Source organism: Equus caballus, chromosome 2 (assembly GCF_041296265.1).
Source record: "Equus caballus isolate H_3958 breed thoroughbred chromosome 2, TB-T2T, whole genome shotgun sequence".
Lineage (NCBI taxonomy): Eukaryota > Metazoa > Chordata > Mammalia > Perissodactyla > Equidae > Equus > Equus caballus.
The window spans coordinates 58,351,905-58,376,592 of NC_091685.1; the positions used below are offsets into that span (position 1 = coordinate 58,351,905).

The window sequence follows — 24,688 nt, forward strand, 5'->3', positions numbered from 1 at the left end:
AAAATACTCGGGAGCAGGTCAATGTTCTCAATGAGATTTCTTTCTGGGGCCTTTGTCTCTTCCAGGAATCCCCACCACAGTCATGTCACTCATCCTACTTTCAGACCCAGGAGCCAGAGAATGGGGAGGGACAATGCTTCAAGGTTTGGAGAGGGACCACTGAGTCCTTGAGAGGTAAGTCGTTATACGGTTTTACAATGAGCTGGGAAATGACCCCAAGCTTCCTGACTTTGCCGCTGATTTATCTCCAGCACCAAATGGCCAACGAGGAAACATTTACACAGGCAGTCCTGATAGCAGGTGCACAGGAAGTGATAAGCCCAGGCCGGAGCCAGAGGCAAGATGAACGCTTCAGAGAACAGCTGATGTTCCATGAGGAGCACTGGGAAACACCACTGCTGCCAGAGCCAGGAGGCTGGGTCAGGCCTGGCCCCGCCGTCCCAGCTGTGCCGTCCGGACAACTTATCTGCCCGCCAGGTCCTCAGCTGCAAAATGAAACCAGTGATGCCCACCTCACTCTTTAGTGGGATGTGGTAAGAGTCAGATAACATAGTGAACAGAAAAGTGGTTTGAAAAGAATAACATACAATGTGAACATAAATTATAAAAATCAACAGAACTCAGATCAACTGTAAAAAGACATTTTGGGGAAAATTTTTTAATATGGACCAGGTATTAGATGATACCAAAGAATGATTGTTAATTTTCTTAGGTATAATAATGGCAGAGTGGTTATTTATATTTTGAGATCACGCTGAAATATGCAGGGATGAAATGATTTGATGTCTGAGATTTTCTTTAAAATACTTCAACAAAGAAAGAGAAAAGGGACAGACGAAGCAAGTGTGGCAAAATGTCGATAACTGTGGAAGCAGAGTAAGAAGCGTATGGACAGCTTCTGTCTACTCTTGGGCATATTTAAAACTTTTCAGAATAAAAACTAATGTTTAAGTAAACAATGCAAAATTTGGGAGGACATTAGAAAGTTCCACTGATGGTCATCTCCAGAGCATAGAAAATGTGTTTCCTTCACGAGCCCTTTCCACACTGGTCATCCCGCTGTCAGAAGACAAGGCCAGGAGAGGCCAGACAAGGGGCCGAGTGGGACCAGAGACAGTAGGAAGCAGCTCCCCAGAATCTCTCCTCTGCTCCGCATCAAAAGTCAGCCACCCTGTGCTGTCAGGTCATGCTTTGTCTTCAGACCTAGCTTTCATATTCAGCTTTGTCATTTAATGGCTAAGTGACCTTAGACCAAGTCACTTTATAACAAAGTCACAGAGAGACAAACAGATGCTTGGGCACGTGCGTGCACACGCGCGCGCACACACACACATACACACACACACATACACACAAAACCACTAGACTCGACCCCCTTGGGCCCTAGGAGCCACCACGGTCCATGGGGCACAGGCACTTTGCCGTGGGTTTGATGGTCATTCGAGGGACAGATACTAGGGACCAGGAAGGGGAAGAGGCCAAAGGGGGTTGGGAAATGAATAGTTCAGCTAAGGCAGGGTCCAATGAGTCAGTCACATCTGGGAACTGAACACGGAAATGAACACTTCGTCTTCGTCCTAAGCCCCATCCCTGACCATTAAGTTCACAAGACACTATAAATAACTAAATAATCCCACCAAGGGTGACAAATGGGTTTTTGGGTCCCAGGACAGACAGCATGTGGGTCGGAGTTCCCACACTGACTAACTCAGTGGCCTTGAGCTTCACCATTTTTCCTCTTCTGCCAAAAGAAACGACTGGACTGATTTTAAGATCCCCACAGTCCAAAATTCTAGAGGATGAAATTAATTTGGGGCAAGTTTCTGACTTTCATGCATCTCTCTCCTCTCATCAAGACTTGAGCTTTCCCAGCGAGAAGGAGCAGTTCAGGCCCCTCCCCCTGCCGCCTTCCGCCGCGTCCCCTCACCCCACCCCCGCTGGTTTTGGTGGTCTTTGCCGGGGCGGGGGCTGGGGAGGGGGTGATGAAAGAGAGGAGTCTCGCTTGTTTCTTCCCCTCGTTTCTACGCCGGCGATGATTTACAGCGAAACCTCCGGCAGGCAGCTACATCAGTGAGCTCCTAGATTTGGGGGACCTGGGGCGTGGGGGCGGAGCGCACAGGCGAAAGCGCCTGCGTAAAAACTGCAGGCACCGAGGACCGCGGGAGTATCGGCACGAGACGAGGATTAGCTCTACCCCGGGGCGACCCCACAAGCACGATCCGTGGGTTCACTTGTGCTGGTTCTTCCCCACTCCAGGCCCTTCTGGGATAATGGCGGGAGAGGTTCCCTGGTCGCCGGACGAGCCGGAACGACTTGGGAGTGAATACCTGGCGTGCGGACCGCGCCTCTCCTGCAGGACTCAGGGCGCTCCTGCGCTCTGACGAGCCTTCCGGCAGGCTGGGGAAAAAGCCCAATTCCAGGCAGTGGACGCTGAAGCGCCCAGGAGCAGGCCCAGGGTTCCCCCACTCCGTCCCAGCCCCGTGCGCTCCACATCCCCAAAGCCACAGCTCCGGGGACACCCCAGGGCGCCCCTGTTCCTCTAGCGTTCCACATCCTCAAAAACCAGAACTCCAGACTCGAGAACAGCCCCCAGTGTCTCTGGGCCCCACGTTGCACCCTCCTAGGCACCTAGCGCGCACCAAGCCTAGACTTGCTCCGTCCTGCCTGGTCGCAGGCACCCCTGGCAAGCAAGGAACCGAGCGCCCTCCTCCCCGGGACGCGCCAGCTGCATCGCCTCGCCCGGCTCAGGCGAGGTGGGGCTGGGTGGGTCTGCCCGAGAGGGGAGGTGACCCGTTAGCCTGCACGTCCTCGCATCTCTCAGAGCAAGAAGCCTTCGCCCTGTGCGCCCGCTGCTCAGATCCCGGGACCCCCAAGCACGGCTGAGAGGCGGCCTCGCGGGGAGTGGAGCCTGGAGACCCCACCCGGACGCTCCCGCATTCCCGCGCACCGCAGTGGGGAGGGGAGGCGCGGGCAGCTCTCTTACTTGGCCGCAGGAGTCCGCCCTGGCGTGGCTGGGCTCGGGCTTTCCGCGGCGGCCCCTCTGCGCCCGTCGGCGTTGAGCCCCGTCCGCAGCAGAGCGGGGGAGAGGACTTCTCCGGCTGCTGGAGAAAGCGAGCTCCAAGTTAGGAAGCCGCGGGCCGGAGTCGCTCCTTTACTCTTTTCCCGGTACTTTTAAAGGGAGTCGGACGGCAAACCCCTCCCCGGACCCACCTCCTTCCCCGAAGGCGGCCACCGCAGCCGCCTGGCCTCCAGCCCCTTTTGTTGTAATTCGAGAGCGGCCACTCCCGGGGCCGAGGGGGGTCTGCGGGGGAGGCCGCGCGCCAGCGGGGAGCCCTTCCCAGGCTCTTCACGCCTAGGTTTCCGGAGCCTGAGAAGCCAGGGAGGGGGCCTTTCCTCTGGGAGAGTCCTCTGCCCTCCCCCACCCGCACAGCGCCCGGAATTTAACCCTTCGATGTCCTTATCCACCAGCGCTAGGGCGTCCTTCCCTAATCCATGTCTGTATCCAGGGAGCGCAGCACGGCCCAGCACACAGTAGACGCTCAATAAAAACTGATGAATGAAGAGTTCAGAAACTTTCATCCGTCTCGCCGGGCTTTCTCCTCTGAGGGGAAAGCAGATTCTGAAGGTGAAACAAACAGCCCCCTTTCTTCCAATAGACCACATCAACCGATCAGCGAGACTCTCTCTTCGCTGAGGATCAGCTTTCTCCTTTGTAAATTAAAGGCTTTGGAGTCAGTGACCTTGAAGGTCCTTCCTGGTATGGCAGGGCCAGGATTAACAAGCTCTGCGCTGAGGGTACTGAACAGGACACAGCCAAGGGGTGCATGTTGTGCTGAAGGACATTCCATGCCTGGCTCTGAAGCTCATAGCAGGGGCAAAGTGACCCTGTTGGGGGAGCCCTCGTGCAGACTCCCGGGGCTCCTTAAGCAAGAGCCAGGCTTGGCCAGGCTGGAGGCCGCAAGCTGTAAATCAAGGCAGCAGTCTGTGGGCCTCTGTTCGGGCCGGCCCGGAGGGGGCAGTCCGCAGACACTGTGACGCACTGACGCGGCGATCCTCCTCGACCCTCCTGCGTCCCTCTCCCTCCTCGGTCCTGTCCTCTCGCTCGGCTCCCTCCCCAGCGCACACAGCACCAGCGAAATCTCAGACTCCAGCTCAACCTTCTCTTCTCGCCCAACCCATTGGCCTCCAGGTCATTCCTCCGGGCCCCCTGGACATTCCCACGGCCACAGTAACCTAGGAGCGCCAGACTTGGGCACCCTAACTCACAGCGCGCCCCACCCCTGTGAGCTCTGCTAGGCAGAAATGGGGTCTTCTCGGGCCCCTCCTGTTGACCCTCCACACCCATCACCCCTTGGTCTGGCGAGCAGTAGGGGGAGGGGCGGGAGGGAGGTGGGCGTGGCCATGAAAGGGAGATCGAGTTCTCGCGGTGTTGGAACGGTTCCGGGTCTCAACAGTTGTGGTGGATGCAAGAACCTACAAGAGTGATAAAATTGTATAGACCTTAACACACCCGCACACTCACAAGTATAGGCAACACTGGCGAAATCTGAATAAGATCAAAACCTTGTCTCAACGTCAGTATGCTGGTTGTGATCTTCTCCTGCAGCTTTGGAAAATGTCACCATTGGGGGAAACCGGGCAAAGTGTATGTGGCATCTCTGTATTATTTCTTACAACTGCATGTCAGTCTACAATGATCTCAATAAAAATTTCCACTTAAAAAAGAAAAACAACCGCACAGGAGCCCCAAGGCCCCCAGGACACAATCTGCACCCTTGGGTACAGCTGACAGGGAACTTCCAGCCCACCCATCTCCCGGTCACCCCCTCCCCATAGGCCCTCAGTGCTGTTTGCTGTTCTCCTTGCCTGTTGTTTCACACCCCAGGGCCTTTGAACACACCATTCCCTTGTCTCGTCTGCCCAGCAATGCCTAGTTCTTTGAGCTCTCCCTCAGCTGTGACAGTCTACCCAACGCAGGGCCTGCACATGGCAGATGCTCAATGAAAGCAAGTAGACCTGGGGTCTCTCTACTCCCTTCATCCTTTTCTCTGATCCCTGCACTTCTAGTCCTACTCTTCCTGCTAAAGCATCAACCAACAAGGCACAAAGTGAAAGGAAACTCACTTCGTAAACAATGTTTTTTCTGATTGTGACAAAAGCCCAATTCCTTGTGGAACATTCAGAAAATATGACAAAGTACAATGAAGAAATTGGTCACCCCGGTGTCCACTCACCCATGGATGAACACTGAACATTTTGGAATATTTCCTTCAGGATATTTTAAAAACCAAATTGTAGATATGGCTTTTTGTTTTTGGGGTTTTGGGTGAGGAAGATTGTCACTGAGCTAACACCTGTGCCAATCTTCCTCTGTTTTGTATGTGGGACGCCACCACAGCATGGCTGATGAGCAGTGTGTAGGTCCACACCAGGGATCCAAACTAGTGAACTCTCAGCTGCAAAAGCAGAGTGTGCAAACTTCACCACCACGCCACTGGCTGGCCCACTAGATATCGTTTTTGTATCTAGCTTTGCTTTTTACTGTATTGTTTTGTGTGCATTTTTATACAGTGTCCTTTTTAATGGTTTTAGACGATTCTAGGATCTAAAACTACCATGTTATGGCATTATTTCTATACTGTTAGATGTCAAGTTGTTTACAACTGTTTACTACTATAAATTACACGGTGACAATTATGCTCGGAAAAGTAACATTTATCAAGTAGCTACTGTGTGGTTCCTGCTAATTGTTACAGATGAGAAAACCGAGGCTCAGAGAGGCTAGGTAATTTTCCCAGAGTCACAGAGCTGATCAGGAGCCAAGCTGGGACAACTAAAGGGTACCTGACCCCTCCTGCAAGTACTTAATGACTGCACGCTGGAGGCCCCAGTCCACCTGGGCATCACCGTGCCCCCACTACCAAGAGAAAATGAGTTTCGGAAGCTTGCACAGAGTAATTCATTGACGCACTTTTGTTGAATCAAACCGAAGACCTGGGAGACCGCTTCAGGAAGGCAGTAGACTCCTGCTCCAGATGAAACAAAATGATGACCATGTGCTGCAGGTCTGTAAATCCGGGTGCGTGCGCTCCATCCCCCAGGTCCTGTGCTGCTGCAGCGGCCGAGCCACACAAGGGATCTGGAGCATGCTTCTGCTGTGGGAGGACCTGGGTTCAAATCCTGACTGGACCCCTTCCTGTCCTGGACGGGTGACTCCCTTTGCCTCGTCTGTAACAAGCACTTCACTTTCCTCCTGGAGTCAAAGGGCCGAATGCACGTGGGGGCAGGGAGCTGTCCCCGCCGCGTGGTGTTGCACAGAAGGATGCTGTCTGGCGTCTGCTCCTGCAGCGCAGCAAGGCTGCAGGGAGCCGGCACAACTTTGCTGCAACTCCCTGCGTGAGTGGGAGCTGCAGAGCCCACGCAGCCGGAGGGAAGGCAGCGCCCCAGCCTCCTGCAGGGTCCGTGGGAATGGCTTCCTTAGGACACACTCCCAGGATGGGATGACTGAGCTCAAGGGGTGGGGACTGTTCTCTCTCTTTTTTCTTGGCTGTTGAGCTCTCTTGCCAAGTGGCCTTGCTAACAGTCTGGGCATGTGTAGGAAGCACCCCCTGGGCCTCAGTGGAGGCCCAGCTAATGTTCTCATCTGTGCTCTCCTGGAGCTTACACAGCAGTGTGCGGACACTGGCAAGACACAAACTGACACGTGGAAACAATGACATATGGGAGGGAGCGTGGCAAGGGCTATGGAGGAAACCAAAGCCGAGTAAGGAGGCTAGAAGGCGAGGGATGCAGGGGGCGCTATTTCATCCCAGGTGGCCAGGAAGTCACCTCCGACAAGGTGGCACAGGCAGAGGCTCGGAGGAGGGCACGGGGTGGTGTGGACATTTGGGGTAGAAGATCCCGCTGTCCTCTGGGCTCCACAGGACTTCACTGTCCCACTCGTGAGCTGGTATCCCCTTCGGCTGCTGGTAAGGGTGTGTGTGCGCTGGGTCTCTCTCTGCGCAGGACCGCTGTAAGGCCCTGTGCACAGAAACCTTCGCCCCGCGGCCTCGACCTCCGTAGCCTGCAGCATGCCTTGCTCATATAATGGGCCGTCAGCGTCTGCTCAAGTGAATCAGATTGAATAAAAAACACTTGAAAGCCTATAGGCATGATTAAAACAGAAATCATTCTAGTCGGTATTGTTACTGATTGCCCTTACTAACAGGAACGGAGAAACGAGGAATTTACATCTATAGACCTGAAGAAGAGGCTCCCTCTTGCCTACTTGTTAAATTAAAAGGGAACCAACCAACCAGCCCAATAAATGACCATTGATTCAGCCGTTTGGAAAGGGATTTGGAAATCTGTGTCAAGGGGCCAGGGTGTGGTTTGGATCTGGTCCTGGGGGAAGGGATTGTGGTTAAAAGAGTCAGCGTGGCCAAATATTTCACATGTTCCAGTGGTCCTATGTTGGCCAGATACCTGTCAGGCTCTTCTATCCGGCTTTCTCAGATTCAGAAATCTGTAGTGTTCTATCCACCATGCTTAGCGAGTGTGGACACTTTACCCGAGAAGAGCAAGGACGGCTCCTGCCTCCTCCTGGGAGGCAGCGCCCCCTGGTGGTCCGCGCCTCGCACAGCACTGACCTTTGCCCTTTCCGGACCAGGTTGTAAGGCCGAGTTCAGAGAACGTCAGGTCCGTGCATCTCCGTTACAGACGTGGGAGCGGGAACCCCCAGCGCTGGCGACGGGTCACAGAAGCTGCGCCGAAACCATGTTCTAACGGAGGCCTTCTAACCGCTGGTAGAATCACAAATCTGCTCAGAAAGCACAGTGGTAAACTGGACGTGGGCTACATGCCGAGCGGTTAGGGTGCCTCTGTCTCTTCCCCAGGAAGCACATGTTTTTACATTGGAGTATACTTTCATTCACATAACCTATTTTCTAGGACGTATAATCATTCTTTGTCACACACTGTGGGCTACACTTCCCTCATCCCTTTCCTTTTCCTTTTCTTACTTTCGTTATTAATCATCATCACAGCATCTTTGATTTACTTGGGGAGCTCAAAGCTTCCCAGAGCCTTCTCTAGGGAAGAAAGCAGGGCAAGGCCATCCTTTACATCCTGCAGAGAAGACACTGAGTCTAGAAAGGGGAAGTCCATTTTGCATGGCTGACCTACCATTTCTGCCCCCAGCCTGGGCTGCAGCCACTTAGACCCTCAGAAAACTTCAGGGGCTTGCAGCCGACCCGGGGCCCAGTTCAGCCTCATGTCCCCAGTGCTCCCATCCCTTGAACTTGACCTGGTAGGTGCAGTTTGAGGAGCCTCCGTGGAAGTGTGCTTTCCTCTCCCGGAGGGCGAGCATCTGCAGCCCCGCCGGTAGAAATTAGTCCCTTGTTTATAAACTACTGGTGCTCGCAACAGGATGGTGGAATCTCAGAAATATCACGCTAAGCCAGAAAAAAAAGCAGCCATCCACAAAAGAGTAACATACTGTATGATTCCATTCATATGATGCTTTGGGAAAGTCAAAACAACTACGGTGGCTGAAAGCAGATCAGTCTGGCCAGACGCTGGAGCTGGCATGCGGCTTACCTGGGAAGGAGCGTGAGAGAACTTTCTGGGGTGATGGAAACGTTCTATTTCTTGACTGTGGTGGTGTTTACATTGGTATTTGCACTTTTCCAAAATTCGGGAAGCTGAATACTTAAAATAGGTGAATGTCATTTTATGTGAATTATTCCAGAATAAAGTTGATTTAAAACTTTATTGGGCCCCCCTGATGTCCTCTTTTAAAGTGAAAGCAGTTGGGGCAAGGGCAGCCCAGGGTGATGTGTGGTTAAGAGCACAGTAGCCAGGTCATGCTACCCGGTGGAATCCAGCTCCCCGCTTACTAGCCGTGGAAACTGAGCGAGTCGTTAACTTCTCTGGGCCTCGGGTCCCTCCTCCATGAGGTGTGGAGATGCCTCACAGAATTCTCATGAGGCTGACTTGGATGCATACATGTGAGGTGCTCAGAGCGCAGTGTCTGGCACATGGCCAGTGCCAGCTCATTTAATTTACATGGAGGCGACTTGTTGGACACAGACTCATGTCAAGCTTTTTTTTCCTAGTTCCTGGTTTTTTTTTTAGAGCACTTTTGGGTTTACAGAAAAATTGAGCAGAAAATACAGAGAGCTCCCAATACCCCCTTCACACAGTGAATTTCCCCTATTACTGACATCTTGCAGTTGGCTGGTACATTTGTTACAATTGATGAAACAATATTGATACATTATTATCAACTACAGTTCATAGTATACTAGGGTTCATTCTTTATGTTGTATGTTCTGACATTTTGACAAATGTATAATGACGTGTCCACCATTACAGTATCGTACAGAGTAGTTTCACTGCCCTGAAAATCCCTCATGCCCTCTCTGTTCATCCCTCCTTCCTCTCTAACCCATGGCAACCACTGGTCCTTTTACTGTCTCCATATTTTGCCTTTTCCTAAACATCATATAGTTGGAATCATACAGTATGTAGCTTTTACAGAGTGGCTTCTTTCACTTAACAATATGTATTTAAGTTTCCTCTATGTCTTTTCGTGGCTTGACAGCTCATTTCTTTTTAGCACTGAATAATATTCCATTGTCTGCATGTGCCACAGTTTATTTATCCGTTCACCTATTGAAAGACGTCTTGGTTGCTTCCTAGTTTTGGCAATTATGACTAAAGCTGCTGTAAACATCCTTGTGCAGGTTTTTGTGTGGACATAAGTTTTCAGCTCATTTGAGCAAATACCATGGAGCAAATTGCTGGATATATGTGTACAGTAAGAGTTTAGTTTAAGTGGTATACATATATGATGGGATATTATTCAGCCTTAAAAAGGAAGGAAGTTCTGGGGCCGGCCCTGTGGCCGAGTGGTTAAGTTTTCGAGCTCCACTTTGGCGGCCCAGGGTTCAGATCCTGGGCGCAGACATGACATCGCTCATTAGGCCATATTGAGGCAGCGTCCCACATGCCACAACTAGAAGGATCCACAACTAAAAATATACAACTATGTTCCGGGGGTATTTGGGGAGAAAAAAGCAGGAAAAAAAAAAGGAAGGAAGTTCTGACACATGCTGCAACATGAATGAACCTCGAGGACATTATGCTGAGTGAAATAAGCCAGTCACAAAAGGACAAATACTGTATGAGTTCACTTATAAGAGGTACTTAAGAGTAGTAAACATCACAGAAACAGAAAGTAGAATGTTGGTTGCCAGGGCTTTGCAGGGGTGAAGGAAGTGTTTAATGGGTAAAGAGTTTCAGGTTTACAAGATGAAGGAGATGGAGTTATGAGATGTCATAGAGAATTATGGAGATGGATAGTGGTGATGGTTGCACAGCATTATGAATAGGTTTAATACCACTGAATGGTACACTTAAAAATGGGTAAGATGGTAAATTTTATATTCTGTGTATTTTACCACAATTTTTAAAATTGGAAAAAAAGTCACATGTAACAGGGCATGCGGTCCAGGCTGGGACAGGTGGGAATGGCCAGTGAGAGACACACATCCAGGAAAACAGCCTAATCCTTGCGCAAGGAGGAGCCCCGGGACATCTGGGCACAGGCGGGATGGGGCTGGGCAGAGAGTGGACCCTGGGAATTTGGCGAAGGCACAAAACACGAGGCAACAGGTTCTGAACACCAGCTTCACTCGCACTATAATTTTGCTCCTCCCCTCCCTTTTCACCTGCCCCTCACTGGGAAAGTCCCTGCTGAGAGAGGAGGGGACTTTGAGGTAGCCCCTCATTTAGAGGAAAAAAGCAAAAAGAAAGCAAGCCTGATCCAAATCTCACTCCCAGACACCTGGCCTCTGCCAGCTCTGACCACCTTCTCTCAAAGATGCAGCTGGAACTGGGAGAGTGAGGGCCAGACAAAAACGGACGTGCTTCTGCAGTGCCCTGGGCTGGCGGCCGGCAGGGCCCTGGCTCCAGGCCACAGCCTCGCAGAGCCTTGGAGCAGCCTGCCCCGTTGCCCGAGGTTGGCTGAGGACACAGCCTGACTCTGTTCCATTCCAGCCACTGGCATTTACGAGGCTCCTGCGTGCCCAGAGCCGGTTCAGCACCCAGGGCGGGAGAGGAGGGCCCCATCCTGCTCAGCCTGCCAGCCCCCACCGCTGGGGAGAAGGCCCGGACGAGCCTGCAAGGGCAGATGCCTTATCTCACGTATCTGGAGAGGACGGGAGCTTCAGAGGGAGCCCTGGTTCAGGAAAAAGCCCTCGAACCCCAACACAGTTAATCACCAAAATGCAGGAACACTGCCGCACCCTGAATTGTGCCCCTGGATTCACATGTTGGAGCCCTACCCACAGTGGGATGGTATTTGCACTTGGGCTCTGGGAGGCGATTAGGGTTAGACGAGGTCGTGAGAGCGGGACCCCCCGCTGGGATCCATGGCTTTCTAAGAAGAGGAGGAGAGACCAGAGCCCGCTCTCTGCCACGAGAGGTCAGGGCAAGAAGGCGGCCGTCTGCAAGGCGGGAGGCGGGGCCTCGTGGGGAAGGAGCTCGGCAGCGCCTGGATCTGCGGCTTCAGCGTCCAGACTCAGGGAAACAGTGCGTGTTGCTGAAACCGCCCTTCTGCGGTCATTGGTTCAGCAGTCTGCCCTGACTGAGACAAACACGACTGCTGCTTCCTCCCAGCCTCCCAGCAACACTGTGACCCTGGGGCTTTGCCCCTCGGTCCCCTCCCTCCACGGTTATACTCCCTCCTCACACACAGGCGCATCCACTGAGCCTCCCTGCCTTCCCGCCGAAGAGGCTGCCTCGTGAATAAGGCGCCCTAAGAGATGTGGGAGCGATGTCGTGTCTCCCCAACACCCCCTCCCTTCGGCCTCTGGCCTGACCCTCCTCCAGGTGGACAGCAGCTGTCCCCACTCGGCCCCTGATGCTCTGGGGGAGACGGGGACCCGCGGGGGTTACCAAGACCCTTCCAGGAGGTCCATGAAGTCAAACTATTTTCATAATACAATTAAGACCTTATTTTCCTTTTATTCTCGTTCTCTGGAGTTGGCGATGTGTCAGGAGCTGCCAGAGCCACTTGGTGGAGAGCTCCAAGATCGCAGGCGGCTTGCGCTCCCGTCCCGGCTTTTCCCCTCCGGAAACGAGAGGCTGAGTTAGATAATGAAGGGCCCTCCTAGCTATAAAAGTCGCATTGCTCTATTTTCTCTGACTCTTGGTCTTTCCTGGAGATTGAGAAATAATTATACCTTCCTCACTTACCTCACAGGGCTGTTGAGAACGTGAAAGAAATTAAACGTGCACATCCTCTAAGGAGGGAAAGTTGCTCCCCTTTGTCATTGGGTGTGATGAGGGAAGGAGCAACCTCAGGAAAATCGGCAGGGGCCGCGTCATCAGAGGCCCCGCCTCAGCGACCAGCCTCCTGGGTTGTTAGGAGACCGCAGCAGGGATGCGCATGTCTGCGCAGCATCAGTCTTTGAACAGCCTCCTCTCCACACAGCCGCTGCTTGGGAATTGGAATCGTTTTCCCTTAAAGGAAACCCGGAGTTCCTGAGCTGTAGTAAAACAAAAACGCAGCTTCCTGTGGCTCAGCATAAGTAATTTCTAGCCATTGAGTTTCATTCTCCTGGTTTTTCCTTACTAGCTTGATGTCTATAATCTACCTATCATCTCAAAACTTTTAAAATTGTGAAATATAACCTATATATAGGAAAATGCATAAAATACAAACATGAGCATAATGAAGCAATATAAAGCAAACACCCGAACACTCACTACCATCTCAAGAACTAGAATGTTACTGGCATCCCAGAAACTTCCTCACAACGTACTCCTCCCCAAAACTGCCACCCTGTCCCAAGGTAAACTCTCTCTTTTTATGGTAATGAGTCCCCTGCGTGTCTCCTGACCTCCTAATATCAGAGGGCTCCAGGGCTCAGCCTGGGTGATGCCATCAGGCTCCCACTGTAACCACTTCTACATGTAGCCAATTCCCAGATGCGGATCTCCAGCCTGGCCCTCTGCACACCTCTTCCGACCCCTGTGACCCCCTCCACGCTTGACAGTCACCACTGGGGATTAAGGGACGCCTCTGTGTTATGTTCCACACCACCCTCCTGATCCTCTCCCCAAATCTGCCCCAATCAGAAACTCTTGTCAGTGCAAATAACCAACCTGCTAACAGGACAGAGAAGGGGAGTGTTACCTGAGCCACGTGGAGGACTGTAATCTGGGAAGGCAGTCTCCACAAAGGAAGACAGCTTTCCAGAGAAGCACAGTTTTCAGTACAGTTTTATACCTTTTTGGAAGAAAGAACATACATCAAACACACCCAGGACCTGTACTCATCAGAGTTTCAATTCAGTTCAGATTAGCAGGTCAACACGACCCGACCCCACTTGGGAAAAGGACGACTTTCCTTCGGGAGTACTGATATGGGAAGGAGAGGTGCATGCTTATCTTCAAAGGGTGCATTCCTTTACTTTGAGATAGTTTGATGCACCCTTATCTTTAACGCTTAAAGCAGATGTACAATGTATGTTTGATAGGCCGTAAGTCAGGCTACTTAGTTGGGGCCAAGTCAGGTTTAAACCACAATAGCTACCTCTAAACCTCAATACGTGAAAATTTCTTATCAGTCTTTTACTTTTAAGCCCCAGATTCACTGCAAATTCTGCTGTCTCTGCCTTCGCAGGCTCTCCAGCATCCAGCCCTCCCCGGATCCTCTGCTCGTCCCTCTGTTTCAGAAGCGTGAAGGAGCCCAGTTCATGGCTTTGCTTCTGCATTTGCCCCAACCTCCGATTTTCAAGCCCCCAGGCCAGGTAATGCTTTTCTTTACCAGCCTGATGCTGTCCCTCCTTCGACCAGCACCTTGTGGTGGCATCCCGTCACACGGAGAGTTTAAGCCGAATGACTACAACAGCCCACGAGCTCCTATGCCCTCTGCCCCACCGCACACCTCTCTGCCTGGTCTCCCCTTCACTCCCCCTGCTGGGGCCCACGGCCCGCTCCCCGGGGCCTTTGCACCCTTCCTCACACTGGAGCTCTCTCTACTTGGGGCTCCTTGGGCTTCCTCTCTTGCCTCCTTCAAGACTTTGCTCCAGCACTGTCTCCTCTAGAAGGTCCTTCTTGATGGTAATACTTTAACTTTCCACTCCGCCCCTCTGGAGTTTCTGACCCAACTTCCCTGCTTTCTGTTTCTCCCTTTAGCTCTTAAACCTTCTTCTAGCATACTATACACGTTATTCATTAATTTTCCTCTCCACTGGAATGTAAGCTCCATGGGGCAGAGCTTGCTTTTTATTTTCTTAATTTGTTTTTCTTCACTGCTATTTTGAACACCTAAAACAGTGCTTGGCTTAATAAATATTTGTGTAATTGGCACCCAGGGAAGTCCCTAAAACATTTCCCATGTCTAATCTTTGTTTTTAAGTTGTTCTTCCTTATAGGAACCAAGGCAGAATATTGCCAGATGACCAAATGGCAGAACTGGTCCAAACCAGAAAGAGCCAAGATGGCAGCAGGGTGCCATGTGCTAAAGGTGCTGTGTGCAAGAAAAGGTCTGCGTATGCCCCAAATGCCCAGCCCAGAGTGATGTGGCAGAGACCCCTCCCCCTTCACATCCTGTAAGAACCCTCTCACCTTCCCTTCAGGAGAAGGTGTTGGAGAGCACAAGCTCTGCCTCCTCCGTTCACTGATCAATGAATAAAGTCTCTGCTCTGCTATTCCAAACCCTGTCTTGTCCTGTTGGCAGCAGCGGCCATGGGCAAAAGGATCCACTTAGGGCTCTGTAAAGGGAGAAATGGGCGGGTTTTTTGAGGCCAGCAGAGTCCTGAGGAGCAGATACCAAGCTGGCCCCGCGGCCCTGCCTGGTCCCTCATCTCAGCACTCTCACTCATAGTGCGTTCCTGACTTCTCCGCTTTTGGAAAGCCAGGAGTTCACACCTCCTAGGTTTTCACGGCACTTTTACAGACGCACTCACTTCTTCCCTACAAAGTCAGGGCAAGTTCTCACCATGTGGCTGAGGGGAAACTGAGGTGCAGAGAGAATAACTGTGCTGTTCGCAGAGGGGCTGCCTTGCAGTAACCACAGATTTTTTTCGGAGTGTGTGTGGGTGTGTGGCGTGTTGTACAATAAAGAATTTGTCTGGTCTCTGTCCTTGGTTCTGGGGAGGGAGTCTTTAACCGTGGTCGAGGGCCCTCCAGGACCAGTTCAACTGACCCCCTCTCTTATTAACAGAGTGACCAAGAATTGTCATTCAGAAAGTCTGCAAAGTCACGTAACCTGAGTATGCACAAAAGAAGAAATCTTGACCCAAAATGACCGCAGAACCAATTATCCTCCTTCCCGTGGAACCCAGGGGCTGGGACATGACTGGAACTCGAGAGTCAGACTTAGCAGAAGTGAGGGGTCCCTCGTTCAGGAAGATCTGGTGTTCAAATTCCTTCCCCACCTCATCGAGAATGTTTAGAGCCCTGTCAGAAATGATTCAAACCTCACCACAAGTGCTTGAAGCCCACCAATCAAAACCTGCCCCACCAGCGTTTCCATGTGCCAGCCTGTTCTCCCTAACCTCTTACATTTCACCCCAAATCCTGAATCGGGGAGACAGACCTGAGAACACATGCCCCCTTTTCTCCCTGCAGATGCATGTCACAGAATAAAGCTGATCTCTTTTCCCAAAGGCTGATGCCATAACTCATTGGCTGTTTATGTGCCTCAGGCAAGAGCACCCCAATTCTGAGTGGTGACATAACCCCTTAATTTCCCCAGGGACAGAAGTGTCTTTGTTATTTATGGTGGACCCCTCAGTTCACACCTGAGTTTATGCTAATGAGATGACTCATGGTAGTCCCTGGATAGTTTCAGGTTGGGGGCTGGCCATGCCAGAAAGACCAACTATGTGATTAGAGGGGTGAGGTTTTGGGCTACATGATACCAGTCCAACCTCCCAACCTCAAAAGGAAGGCTGAGGATTGAGTCCAATAATGTGGTTGATGATTCAACCAATCATACTTATATAATGAAACCCCAGTAAAAACTCTGGATGCCACATCTTGGGGGCACTTCCCGGTTAGTGACGTGCATTAAGGTGCCTGCAGGCTGATGTGTCTGAGGGAGGAGAGCTTTGTATTTGGGACCCTCCCAGACCTTCTCTTCTGAGTCCTTTCATTGGCCTGGGGTCCTGATTTGTATCCTTTATAATAAAACTGTTAAAAAAACAAAATTCAACCGAGCAAATTTGAAGACCTAATTGGCTTTATTCAACAATTCATGGATAGGGCAGCATCCCATCTAGCAAATAGAAGACTGCTCCCAGGAGATTACCAAATGGAAGCTTTTTATAGGCAGAAGGAGAGTGGAGCAAAAAGATATTAGCAAAAGAAAAGAAAGGATTGTTTCAGGCCAGGACATCTTTTGGGACGACAGACCAGATTCTCTCTTTTTTTGGGGGGGGAGGGGTGGGGAAGATTAGCCCTGAGCTAACATCTGCTGCCAATCCTCCTCTTTTTGCTGAGGAAGACTGGCCATGACCTAACATCCATGCCCACCTTCCTCTACTTTATATGTGGGATGCCTGCCACGCATGGCTTGCCAAGTGGTGCCATGTCTGCACCCGGGATCCGAACCGGCGAACCCCAGGCCACCGAAGCGGAACATGCAAATGTAACCACTGCGCCACTGGGTCAGCCCCAGACCAGATTCTCTAGGGTGTATGTACACCTACATTGCAATTTCTAGGTCCTAGAATGTGTAAATATCAGCTTCACATGAGAATATCAGGATGTTTACCAAAGTAGCTGTTCCAATTTCCTTCCCACCAGCAAGTTGGAAATGGTCCACTTCTTCACCAAAAATCCAGCAGACATCTTAAATTTTGCCATTTGAATGAGTGCAGAATGGTCTCCCACAGTGATCTTGATTTGCATTTCCCTGATTGCTAATGAGGTGGAGGATTTCTTCATGTTTATTGGCCACCTGGCTTTCTCTTCATGTTTCCTTTGAGACTGTTGCCCATGTTGTCTCGGGGCTGTTTGTTCTTTCTGAGGCATCCCATGTTCATGGATTAAGAAGACAATCTCAGAAAGATGCTAATTCTCCTCAAGCTGATCTGTAGGTTTATTTCAACTTTGGTAAAAATTGTAGGAGAAATTTTATAAGATGATGTGGAAAAGCAACGGATCAAGAGTAGCCCAGATACTTCTGAAGACAAGGAATGAAGTGGAAGAATTGACCCACCAGAATAAAAGATGCATTATAATATAAAGTTACATTAATTAAAGAAGTATGGTACTTGGCATAGGGATAGACAAACTGACGGGGAAACGGTACAGACAAGCTGCAAACAATCCCGCTCATTTGAGGAGTTTTGATGTGTGACAAGCGTCAAGGCAGATTACTGGGAGAAAAGGGACTATTCAGTAAATGCGGCTGGAAATTATAGTGATCCAGATGGAAAAATGAAACTGGATTCTAGTTATCACTGTACTCAAAAACCAATCCCAGAGGTATTAATAACTTGTGTCAAAGTCAAAATTTTAAGCCTTTTAGACGACAGTATAGGAAATTACCCTTCTAACCGCGGAGTGAGGAAGAGTTTCTTAAACTAAATACCAAAAGCATTAACTCCAAAAAAATTTATAAATTTTATTGTATTAAAATTAAGATCTTGTCGATCAAAATGCAGCTTAAAGAAAGTGAGAATACAAGCTACAAACTAGAAGAAGACATTCATAACAAATATAGCCCAGAAGGATTAATATTAATAACTCCATTATTTGATCTGTTGTACAAATACATCAAAATGGATGACATAAAGATTTTTTGAGATGGTTTAGTAATGAACAAATTACACTGAAAGTTGCTCCTCTACTTAAAAATGTATCAGAGACAGTTTTCCAAGGTCCAAATGTATTATTTAGACCTAATTAACTCCTTTTAGTAACTGTAATATTTTGTAGCATGGAAGTTTCATAATTTATTCAACCATTTATTCCACTGTGGATGTGCATTCAGATTATTCCATTCTTGTGATGACAAGCAATTCTGTGTTTAAAACTGTTTGCTATGGAGATGGATTGCCGAGGTTTGAATCCTAGTTTCACCCTAGCTATGTGCTTTACCAAGTTGCTTGACTTAAGTTTTAGTTCCTTATGTGAAATATGAGGATGGTAATCATTCTTGCTTCACGGGATTGTGGTAGAGTTAAACGAGGGCATCCGTATAAGGAGGAGTGTAGAACCGTGCCTGGCTGCAGCAGGGAGGCCTGCGCGTGCCAGCTATATATTCCGCAGTACACACAGTGCTTTCATTCTTATGGGATAGATTTCTAGGAGTGGGATGGTCTAGCCACAGGGGAGGAGTATTCTAAGTTTTGATCGATACTATCAGATGACTTGCCCCAAGGACTGCAGCATGTCATGGTCCCACGAGCCAGCCCTGAAGAGGAGAGCACCTGTCTGTCCTGCCACACCCTCCAGAGCTGGACTGCACCGGTTCTTAATGTTTGCCAATCTGATGAGAAAAACGAATCGCCTAACCTAATTAATTGAACGTTTGTCTTAATTTGCCCATGCTGCAGGATGTATTCAAATTTAGGGGTGTTAACTAGCTGCATTTCAGGTTCAATTATCGCCTTAGAGCGACACTGAACCGGGAGACATCTCCACCCTCTGGGTGGTGACACCCACGGGAAAAGACAGCATCCAGGAGCCTTGGATAGAGACACAGCCACCCGCACCCTGTCCTAAAGGGGAGAACCACACAACATGTAATGACGAGATATGACACAATCATGGTATGACAAAGATCTTAACGTTTTGTGTTTTTAAAAGGTGCTTTGGCCATTTTTGACCATTTGTTCCTCCACATAAATTTTAGAATCGGCTTTTCTATTAAAAACCTTCGCAGAATTTTGATTAGAATTGCACTGAATCTATAGATCAATTTGGGGAGAATTGATATCTTATAATTGATATCTTAAGCATCTCTGCCAATGAATATGGAATATTTTTCCATTTTCGTTGTCTTGTTTCTCATTAAAGTTGTATAATTGTCTGCATAAAAGTCTTGCCCACCTTTTGTTAGATTTATTCTAAGCACTTCATATTATTTACTGCTATTATAAATGGCATTTTTCAAATTACATTTTCTAATTCTGTTGCCAATATACAGAAATGCAATTGCTCTTTGGATATTAAAATATCTAGCAACTTTGCTAGCTCTCTTAGTCATTCTAATAAATAAATAGATTCTTTTATTAGAATCCATGTAGACAAGCTTATCTGTGAAAAATGGCCATTTTCTTTCTCCCTTTCCAATTCTTACGATTTTGTTTGCTTCCTTGACCTTGTGCACAGGCCTGGTTATTCTGGGAGAGGCCACGGAGAAAGGGTCCTAGTGGGAACCCTAGTTTTGCTTCTGCTTGTGCAGAGAATGACTGCAGCACTTTCCCACCAGGCCAGCTGCCGGCGGTGGCAGATGCCTCTGCTAGGGTCGGGGGTCCCTGCTCTTCCTTGTCCTAAGTCGATTTTTACTGTTACAAGCATGTTGAATTTTATCATTTTATTTATATATTTCCTATATCTACTGGTGTGATCATTCAGTCTTTCTCCTTTATTATTAAGGTACTGAGTTACATAAATACGTTTCTTAGTTTTTCCTTTTCCCACTGTCCTTTTCCAGTTTTCATATGAGGTCTGGCTAGCCTCACAGAAGAGGTGGGGAATGTTCCCTCTATATTATATTATCTGGAAAAGTTTGCATAAGACTGGAATTATCTGTTCTTTGAACAGTGGTAGAATTTTCCTATCAAACTACTTAGGCTGAGTGAGAAGATTTTAAATCACTAATTAATTCTTTTATGAATGTAAGACTATGCAAGTACCTTAATGCTTCCTGAATCAGTTTGGTTAAGTTGTTATTGTATAGGATTTTGTTCATTTCATCTAAGTTTTCCAACTTAGTGGCATTAATATAGTTATAATTTTCTCTTATCTTTTTAATATCTGCTTTATTTGTAAAATTGTTTATGCCTTCTCTTTTTTCTTGAACAATTTTGCTAAAGTTTTGTTCATTTTATCAGTCTTTTCAAAAAACCAACTTACGCTTTGCTGATCCTCTATTTTCAAGCTTATTATTTGCTTTATTCTTTTTTTGCCTAGCCCTTTTATGCTGTTTATTAAATTTTATCTTTTATGCTTTTCTAATATATGCATTTTAAAACTGTAGTGTTCTTCTAAGTACAACATTAGCTGCACCCAGCAAGTTTTCAGATGTATTTCATTTACGGTCAGATCTAATTATTTGCTTCAATTTTTTCTTTTTTGAGGAAGATTAGCCCTGAGCTAACTACTGCCAATCCTCCTCTTTTTGCTGAGGAAGACTGGCCCTGAGCTAACATTCATGCCCATCTTCCTCTACTTTATATGTGGGACACCTACCACAGCATGGCGTGCCAAGTGGTGCCATGTCTGCACCCGGGATCCAAACTGGTGAACCCTGGGCCACCGAAGTGGAACGTGCACAGTGAACCACTGTGCCACTGGGCCGGCCCTAATTATTTTCTAATTCTTAATATGGTTTCTTCTTTGGAACATGAGTTACTTAGAAATGTGTTAAAAATTTTTAAATATTGTGTCTTTTTAAAAATTATCTTTTGCTATTAATTTCTAACATGATATTGTTGGCAGAAAAGGTGGTCTGTGTGAAATTAATTGCTCAAAATTCGTTAAGCTCAAATTTTGTGAATGTTCTACCTGCACTTGAAAAGTATGTGTTCCACAAATGTCCATACATTAAGTTTGCTTGGCATGTTATTCAAGTGTAGTAAACTAATTTTTGCTGCTTGATCTAATAATAACTGGGAAAAGTGAGTTAAAATCTTCTATTATAGTGAGTTCGCCCATTTCTCATACAGGCTTCCCTTCACTTTTGAGGAGTCGAGTTAACCGTTTCCTTACCAGAGCTCTGTCTTCCTAGAAGGTGCTTAATAAATGATCACCTGCTGTTGTGGGTCGAATTCTGTCCCCCAAAAGAGATGGTGAAGTCTTAATCTCCAGTACTCGGGAATGTGACCTGGTTTGGAAATCAGGTCTTTGCAAGCGTAATCAACTGAAAATGAGATTGTACTGGATTAGGGTGGGCCCTGCATCCAGTGACTGGTGTCCTTATGAGGAGAGAGAGATCTGAAGACACACAGAGAGGAAAGCCAAGTGCAGGTGAGGCAGAGACTGGAGAGATGCTGCCACAGCCAAGGACACTAAGGGTTGCCAGGGAACCCCCAGGAGCCAGGAAGAGGCCGGGAAGGATTCTTCCTAGAGCCTTAGTGGAGAGCACGGCCCTGCCAACACCCTTGGACTTCCGGCCCCCAGAACTGAGAGAATAAATTTCTACTGTTTAAGCCCCCCCAAGTTTGTGGGGATTTGTTATGGCGGCCCCAGGAAACTAACATACCTGCTATACCTGTTGATTCGAAGTGAGTTTCTCGCTAGCCTGCCACTCGCCTCACCACGACGGGTTAGCACTCATTCATTCGTGAGAGTGAGATGAGTCTGTGTGCTAAACCTCAGCTCTCCAAGTCTGAGCCCACTCTCCGCTCTGAGAGCAAGCAGTGAACACATCCCAAGGAGGCGCCCTGGGGAAGACACAGGCTCCTCATCCAGGGAAGCTAACTGGTCACGTTATCACCTCTCTTCAGTTCCTCACTAACAGTGGAGGTGAAGTGAGAGCTGTGGAGACCTTCACATTTACTGTCTCTATCATTTCGTACAATTCGCTCAACACTTCTGGACTTCCACCCATAGAGTGACTACTTTCAGCTTCTGATGACATTGCAAAGGGGACACTGCTTCTTCATAAGGGCGGTTCGGGTTCTCAGAGCAGCAGTTAGAGCAGCCACCACAGAGAGTGGCAACATCTCTTTCTGTAGCTGGACAGCAGCCACTCGGCCCCTGATGAGGGGAGGCCCCAGACCTGCCACTTGGCCCTTGGTCAGGCTCTGAGGGGAAACTATCCAGACAGGATGAGTGAGACTGCACCTAGAACCTTATATCCAAGAAAAACGGGGGGCCTGAACTTGGTTGGTGGCTGATTAGATGGGGAGAGAGGGTGATAAGAAAGAAGTCATCTAGAGTGACTTCCAGGAGTCTGGTCTGACTCACCTGGTGCATAGAGAGAGGAGGTCGGGGGGAGGAAAGGCTCATATTTGGACGTGAGCTTCAGGATCCTCTGGGACATCTAGGTAACATCTAGTAGGAAACAGAAATAAGAGACTATAACTCTCAAGAGGGGTCTGGAAGGAAAGGCGGTGGGATCTTGGAGGCAGGAGGTCTTCCCTGGTGTGAGGCCCAGCATTGTGTAGTGGTCTCCAGCGGGGGTTGGCAACTCCCGCCCACGGGCAGAACTGGCCTACCATCTGCTTTTTGTGGAACAAAGCCACACCCCTTCATTCACATATCATCTGTGACACATTTCATACTACAAGAGCAGAGTGAAGCCAGTTTCAGACAGAAGTCAAATGGTCGGCCAAGCTAACGTATCACTATCTGGCTGTCTGAAGGAAAATTTTGCCAACTCCTGGTCTAGAGCGGCACTTCCCAACCTGCAGTGGGCAGCAGGGACGACCTGGAGACCCTGTAGTGAGGAACCCACTCAGGAGGTCTGAGGCGGCCCCAAGATTCGGCGCTTCGGTCAGGCTGTGTGCTGCTGGTCCAAGGACCATGCTCTGAGAAGCCAGGACCGAGAGCAGCGCTGTCTGACAGGAGAATAACGTGAACACGCAGCTCAGTGAAGCTTCCAGCGGCCACGTGAAAAATGTAAAAAAAAACAGGTGACATCAATCTAATAACATATTTCATTTAACACAATGTAGCCAAAATGTTATCACGTCTTACGTAACCAATGTAAACAAATTGGGATCTTTTACTTATTTCTTTGGACGAAGGCTTTGAACTCTGGCATCTATCTGGCCTTACGGCCCGTCTCGTTAGCAGTGACCATACTTCATGTGGCTGGCGGCTGCCTTACTGGACAGCGTAGCTCTAGACGGGAGCCAGGCTGCCAAATTCAAAATCCCAGCCCCACCGCTTACTGGCTGTGCAGCTGTGGGCAGGTCCCGCCACCTCTCCACGGCTGCTCCTCCACCTAGAAAGTGAGGAGAGCAACTGCGCCGCCTCATGCTGCCGTGCTCAGGAGCGTGGGTGTCAACGAGGTGCTTACCACAGCCTGCCTGGCAGTCACAGGCCATCATCACGCTGCGGGATGATTCTGCACAGGAAGCATGTCCCCCCAGATAGAGGAAGGGGTTTGAGCCCTGGTTCCTGCCCCACACCTCAGGGGCAGAGGGGGAGTTAAGCAGGCTCCTCTTTCTCAGCCCATCGTTACCCCTTCCTGCAAGGTCTTTTCTTTCATTCCACAAATATTCACTGAGCCTTTACTGTGTCTCGGACCCTGTGCCAGGCACCGGGGATACAGCAGAGAAACCAACACAACTCTTCTCCCCGTGGATTACATTCTAGTAGAGACTCACGAGGAACAATGAATATAGAATATGCTAGAAGGTGACACCATGGGGAAAATTAAAGCAGGGTAAGGGGACAGAAAGTGCTGGGGAGGGGCAAAAGCGTAAGGTTTAAGTAGGTGGCCAGGTGGGCTTCCATGGGAGAGCAAGTCATGGAAGGTCCTGAGGCCAGTGGGGCTGGAGCAGAATGAGGCTCGGAGAGAAATTAGAGGTGGTCAGAGGGGTGTGGAGTGCGCATGTTGTGTGTGCCTTATGGGCAATTACAACAACTTTGGTTCTTCTTTTGAGCGAGACCAACTGGATGGGTTTTGCTGAACAAGTGTCCTGATCTGCATTAGGTTTCTCAAGGCTGCTGTGTTGAAGGGACCCCGTGGGGGCGGGGTAACCAACCAGCTCTCTGGGCTGTGAGGTGAGGGCTTCGCTGGGCTGAGGCTCCAGTACTCAAGCCAGGAAAGACTCGGGCAAACGGGTGTGGTTAGTCAGCCTAAAACGAGGAGACCAGTTTTATCCTTTGTCCTCCTTTCATAACCAACCTGCGTCCCCCATAACATCCATTTTAATGTTTGACAGTTGAAATATGCATGTCCTCATGACATATCATGTTGTGTGCCTTACGCTTACATAAATGGCATTATGTCATAAATCTCATTTCTTTAAGTTTTCAACACTATTTTTAAGATCCTCCATTTTGGTCTATTTACCTCCAGTCCATCATTTCGAACGGCTGCACAGTCTCCATAGTGTGCAATGGCCACCTTTTACTTACTCAAGACCTTGCTTGCCTCCTCAGATAGCTCAGATGACACTGCTGAGAGCATCCCTCTGTAGTCCCCTTATGGATCAGGTGGGAATCTCTCTGGGCAGCACAGGCTCTCGGACACATGCTGGGCTAAACTTGCAAGTGCTGCCGGCTTCCTTTCCAGAGTGCCCGCAGTGGGTTACATGCCCCCAGCAATACCTAAGCTACTGGGCCCACATCGCTGCCAACACTTCTAATAGCAATTCTGAGGGCAAGGTAGGGGCTCTATTTTCATTTGCACTTCTCTGGTTCCCTCAGTTTGTCTCTTCTTGTTAAGCATTTGGGCTTGCCCTTCTGTGAATCACTTTTTAATACTCATAGCCCATTTTTATTTTGATTTCCTTTTTCTTGCTGATTTGCAAGAAACCTTGTACAACACATATTAATCCCT

The 24,688-nt window shown here is 49.1% G+C and overlaps 1 protein-coding gene and 1 long non-coding RNA gene across 10 annotated transcripts in view; both read right to left on the reverse strand.

Annotated features, from left to right (window-relative positions):
* Positions 1–3,396, reverse strand: part of LOXL2 (lysyl oxidase like 2) — an 89,659-nt gene extending 86,263 nt beyond the window's left edge. For 5 of the 9 annotated variants that reach the window (XM_070256068.1, XM_023636163.2, XM_070256058.1 and 2 more), the window contains exon 1: positions 2,984–3,374. The gene's annotated coding sequence lies outside the window, so the exon portion shown is untranslated. Of the gene's footprint in view, positions 1–2,983 lie in introns of all 9 variants that reach the window. The other 4 variants (XM_001914854.6, XM_070256064.1, XM_070256072.1 and 1 more) reach the window with 4 other exon arrangements.
* A 2,298-nt stretch (positions 3,397–5,694) lies between these two features.
* Positions 5,695–12,333, reverse strand: LOC138921616 (uncharacterized). Its single transcript, XR_011434322.1, has 3 exons — positions 12,241–12,333; positions 7,629–7,798; positions 5,695–7,101 (listed from the first exon to the last, which is right to left on the reverse strand). It is a non-coding gene; the product is annotated as an uncharacterized lncRNA (long non-coding RNA).
* Between the last annotated feature and the right edge of the window lie 12,355 nt (positions 12,334–24,688).